The sequence below is a fragment of the Lissotriton vulgaris genome, chromosome 8 (assembly GCF_964263255.1).
Source record: "Lissotriton vulgaris chromosome 8, aLisVul1.2, whole genome shotgun sequence".
Classification (NCBI taxonomy): domain Eukaryota; kingdom Metazoa; phylum Chordata; class Amphibia; order Caudata; family Salamandridae; genus Lissotriton; species Lissotriton vulgaris.
The window spans coordinates 698,557,630-698,563,629 of record NC_141696.1 but is presented as its reverse complement, the minus strand read 5'-3'; positions in this window follow the sequence as shown (position 1 = coordinate 698,563,629).

Genomic DNA, 6,000 nt, shown 5'->3' with positions numbered 1-6,000 from the left:
CTAGCTCTGTCCACTTGGTATTGTATTAGCACACAGGCTCCCACGGAGATGTTTGTCTCATTCTTCTGCCCCCCACCAGATCACCACTTAGCGATAACCTTGCCCACTAATGTCTAACACTAAGTCATTAGCGGATGACCTCAACATAGTTTCGTTAAATGTTAAGGGTCTTAACCACCCTGTAAAAAGGAGGAAAGTGTTCGACTACATCGCCAAAACTAAGGGGGATATTATCCTCCTACAGGAAACTAAACTATCGGAAGAGGACACACGTTTCTTAAACGTCCATTGGTCTTCCCATATACTGTCATCCCCTGCACCGCACAAGAAAGGAGGTCTAATTACCCTGATATCAAAGAAGTCGAACATAACACTAGTTTCACACACTCATGATACGGAGGGAAGGGTTCTGGTGGCCCATCTACGCAGGGAAGATGACCCAATTCACGTTGTGAACATTTACGGCCCTAACTCAGACGACCCCGGGTTTTGGGACTCCGTTTCCCGCTCGATGGAGCATATCCCTCAGGACGACCTTCTCATTGTGGGAGGCGATTTTAATCTTCCTCTAGACCCCCTACTAGACCGGCAGTCCAAATGCGCTTTTCACCCATCACGCTCACATGAGGCACTCCTGCGGCTATGCGAAAGGTACTGCCTTAAAGACTCATGGCGTCTCCAAAACCCTGATGGGAGAGACTTCACCTTTTACTCCACTCCCCACAACTCCTACTCGCGTATTGACTTTATCCTAATATCTTCTACATTTGCACACCTAATCGAGGAAACCGACATCGCCCCTAAACTGATCTCCGATCATGCATGTATCCACACCAAACTTGCAGGCTCCCGCTCAATCAGACCGCCCAGAAGATGGCGTTTCAACGATGAAACACTAACCAACCCGGACGACAAACTACAGATTACTAAAGCCATTGAAGAGTACTTACTCTTAAATAATGTCCCTGACACAGATCCAAACATCCTCTGGGACGCGCTCAAAGCCACGATCCGTGGAGTTATTATTAATATAAGAACCAGAGCCAACAAAGCGATAAACAAAGAACTAGAGCAACTGGAGCAGGAGATCAGATCACTAGAATCCTTACACAAAACCAATCCTCAAGACTCCAAACCCCTTGACCAACTCATAAAAAAGAAATACGAGTATAATTCCATTGTGAGCAAGAGAGCAGGCGTGTGGATCAACCGCTTCAAAGCCTTGAAGCTGTGTGAGGGAAACAGAGCCGGGAAGCTGTTGGCCTCCTACCTTAAACACAAGCAGAAATTAACAACCATATCCTCTATAAAGGATCCCGCTAATAACACGCACACCAACCAGTCCAAGATTCTTGATACCTTTAAGCAATTTTACGAAGAATTATACAAGAATGATAAGCCCCTGGACCCACAGTCATGCATAGATTACCTAAAGACCCTAGACCTCCCCAGACTCTCAGAGATAGACGAATTAAATCTAGGGTCACCCATCAGCATCACAGAAATCTCGACGGCCATAAAAACACTCAAAAGCAACAAAGCCCCGGGCCCTGATGGCTTTTCTGCCTCTTTCTACAAAGCCTTTGACAGCCAACTCTCCCCGACACTCCAAACCGTGTTCAACTCCACCGCCTCCAGTGGGAGTATCTCTCCCTCGATGAGTGAAGCCACAATAATTGTTATACCCAAGGAAGGGAAAGATCCCCTCCAGACAAAAAATTACCGCCCCATTTCACTCATAAATATTGACTGTAAGATCTATGCCAAGATCTTAGCAACTAGACTAAACGCCGTACTGCCCAAATTGATAAGTCCATCACAAGTAGGATTTTTGAAACACAGGATGTCGAACGACAACACCAGACTCCTATGCCACATACTTGAAAAAGCGAAAAACTGCAAAATGCCGATGGTTGCAATAACCCTAGATGCTGAGAAAGCATTCGACAAAGTCTCATGGCCATTTCTTCAGCATTGTATGAGCGCATTCAATCTGGGTAATTCTTTCATTAAAATGGTGATGGCCTTATACTCCGCCCCCTCTGCCCGTATATCTATTAATGGAACACTCTCTGACCCGTTCCGCCTATTCCAAGGAACTAGACAGGGTTGCCCACTTTCACCGGCTCTATTTCTGCTGGCTCTTGAGCCACTACTCACCGACATCAAGAAAAATGAGGACATCGCAGGTGTCACATTCGGAAACACTCAGATAAAACTAGCGGCATATGCCGACGACATCTTAATAGCCACAGAACACCCAACCCTATCAATTAAGGGGCTTATGTCCTCCATCAGTAAGTACTCGGCTTTGTCCGGCTATAAGTTAAACAAGGACAAATCCGAAGTTAAACCCCTTAATGTACATACTACCAAAGAGGTCCTTGGAAATTCAGGTCTAGCCTGGCAACCGGATGTCATTAAGTACCTAGGAATAGAATTCACTGACAACATACTAAGTACACTCAAGCACAATGAATCAACCACACTAGCGAAAATTAAAAGAATCTTGGATGGTTGGTCGCCGCGATTCATTACATGGTGGGGTCGGATAGAGACGATAAAAATGATGATCTCCCCATTGGTCAATTACCTGAGCTCGATGCTTCCCCTAACGCTCTCTAACGATTTCCACTCAAAACTGGATAAGGTAATCACCTCCTTCCTCTGGCAGGGGAAAAAAGCCAGGATCAGCATGAAAAAGCTACGACTAGATAAATCCTTGGGTGGCGTCAATCTGGCCGACTTTAGACTCTACCAGACCGCCTTCCTGGCCAGGCAAGGTGCGATCTGGCTCACTCCACAGCCTGATTACACACCTGTGTGGTTACACATCGAAAAATCCCTAGTGCAAGGCCTTGACCCCTCCTCCCTCCTTACCATCAAAGTGCGTCCCGATATCGACTCTAACATCATATTTAAAAACACTAAGAACTCCCTCCTCCATATAAGTAAATCTCTACCCCATCAATTTCGCAATTCAAAGTGGGAATCCCTATGGCGAAATAACACTATAACATACAAAGGTAAACCGCTGTATAATCCTTCTTGGATCAGGAAGGGAATACACTTCCCTCACCACCTCTACGAGGGCCAAACACCACTCACATTCAAGGAATTACAGGATAGATTTCAACTCGAGAACATTGACTTCTACTATTTTCTACAAGTTAAGGTGGCCCTAACCAAAGCAAACTTGGGCAACACATCCCCCTCACTCCCTGGCCTTTTATCCACCCTTAATAGACTTGGCCACCAGGTTTCCAGAATGTACAAAATGATCAAACCACAGACATCTAACATGGTCTCTGCATTACAATCCTATTGGGAATCATACTCCTCCACTCCCACATCTGATAACGAGTGGGCCAGAATTTGGGAATCGACCACAAGACACAAAATTAGCCCAACTCTATCCCAAACTAAATTCTGGCTCCTACACAAAGCCTTTTGGACCCCCAGGAGACTTTTTCTGCACAACATCAAAGACAATGACTCCTGCTGGAACTGTTTGGAAGCGGGAGGAGACCTTGAACATCTAATATTTAAATGCCCCCGGGTTGCCACATACTGGGACAGGATATTTGACTTTGTTAACAAAGCCCTGCACGTTTCTCTCCCGAGAGAATTTGCTACTCTAGTTATGGGTTCTTCCAAAGCTGTCACTTTAAATGAAAATGACAAAGCCCTACTTGATCTTTTACTGACGGCGGCGGTTAAAGTCATAACGTCCAACTGGAAAAATACAGCCAAAGCCTCCTTCCCCCATTGGCTCAACTGGGTTTCTAATCTCAGGGGTGCCGATACCATTGCACTTGCCTCTCACCCCTGGCGCCCACAACACAGGAAAATATGGGTCTCACTTGACGCTCACTTTGATCTCTTCAAACCTCCGTGAGGCACCTAAAACATTGTTGTGGCAAGCAATTTCTCAATATGTCATTTGATGGCTGTGATTCACCCTGCTGTGCTATATGACCGATCTGCCCGCTGACATATGCCTTCGTGTTGTACGGACTTGATGCTTGATTGTCATTTTCTTTATTTACCTGGTATATTTTTCCCCCCGCATGTTATGTTTACTCCATATTATGTTACTTCACCGCCTCTCGGTTTATTATGTACGTGTACCATGGACTTTATCTGCTATTATTTGTTCTGCTCATATCAATACCAAACTCTCTCAATAAAAAACTCTGTGAAATAAAAAAAAAAAAAAAGTACTACCTAGAAATCTAACAGCAACACCAGATAAGTATCAATAAAGACAGTACATAAAATAACTTGTCACAATTTTAACGTGATAACTTGCCTCGGATAAGGGGTTAATAATGTTGCTGTCAGGAATGTTAAAATGAGCACAGCCTTATGATGTATTATTGCTCTAATTAGATAGGAAAAAACAACAAAGACCTGCTTCAAACAAGAAAAAAAACGATTAAAGCAACCCTTTCAGCCGGGAAAACAAAAAGTGCATCTTTTATTCACTAAAATGTAACATTCAGTAAAATACAAATCTGGAGTAGTCGCCTACAGCTGAGCACTACGTGTTCCATGGCTAGTTGGGTTAAGAGCCCTTTATTTCAGCAACAGACTGACTCTGTCTCTTGCATGAAATGCCCTTCCCCTTAGCAATCACTGCATAAGAATGTCTAACAGGGCAGAAAGACGACAGTCTCCGTACTATTGGGGCTGCATAATTATGTTTGGTCGTGGTAAAATGAAACCTTTCTTGCATAACAGAACACTGCGTGTAAAGTTTAACTACATGCCATGATCAATGTCACGTCGTGCACATGCAGTCTCACTTTGGTTACAGCCTGCGGCCGCCCGGCAGCCTCGCCTGTAGTCCTGCCAGGGATTACTGAGCTACTAACACAGTCTCCTATTTAACACGACCGCCGGGCGGCAGCAGCTACTGACTGCAGGTAGAAATGCCTGATTATCTTACGCTGCTGAAAAATGAAATTTTTCATGAGAGAATTTTAATTCAAACGCACAATGCTTGAAGCAAGTACAGTGAGTCACTTACTTCAACTTGCGGCATCTCAGGCCGTGAGAGCCACGGGAATTCATGTTTGCCGCTCGCCACCTGAGTCCAATGACAAAAGTCTCCGCTGGCGAACTCCGAACAGTCCGGGGTCAATTGTGAATGATTTTTAAATATACTGAAGCTGAGCCACACATCTATCTGAGTGAACACTGCAGGCAGCGCTGCGCCCAGATTTACTCAAAACCAGCCAGCCTCCATGGGGCCGGACGGGTCGGGACCCCCCTCCTGCGGCCAGCCCGGCCTGCTGCTGCCTGTGCGTGTGTAGTGTACATGTAAGTGTATTTATTCAAATGTGACATGGCACGCTACGGCGCGCTCATGTCTTCTCATCTGTCATGATGTTCTGTTATGTGGCACGCACTTTTGAAGAGAATGTTTCTCTTCAAAAGTGCATCCCTCGTGTTAGTTAACCACTGTTAGGCTTTAACTGTACTGAAGTCAGTTTATCGCTGGACTTCATCCTGACAAGTTGTGCTCCTGTACTATGCTGCCTTTTTCTTAAATAAACTATTTCTTAATAGTTTAAAGGTCTTTTTGCCTCTTCATCTTACTTCACATATTGGCGACAAGGATTACTTTGGCGATCTTGGCAGCATTTTACTATTTTTGTGCACTTTGGCTCTGAAATACCTTCATTAGAAGTTGCGCTTCGCTGGAACACCTCATTTCTTTCTAATTCTTGAAACCTTTTTGCTGGGAAACTGGAAACCTCGTCATTGTACTGCGCTGCACTGAGCTTTTATTTGGATTTCCTTGCTTTTCCGTTTCTTTTATCGGAGCGGTTGATTCGTCGAGTGAATCATGACGCGCATGATGTCATCATAAGAACGTCACCACGCTCCTTCACGCTCAGGCGGCCATTTTGATTTCCTTGTTTCACTCGTTTCCATGGTGATACTTTAACGAGTGTTTTCGAGCCTGTTTTCTTCGTTTCTTGACGGCGAGCG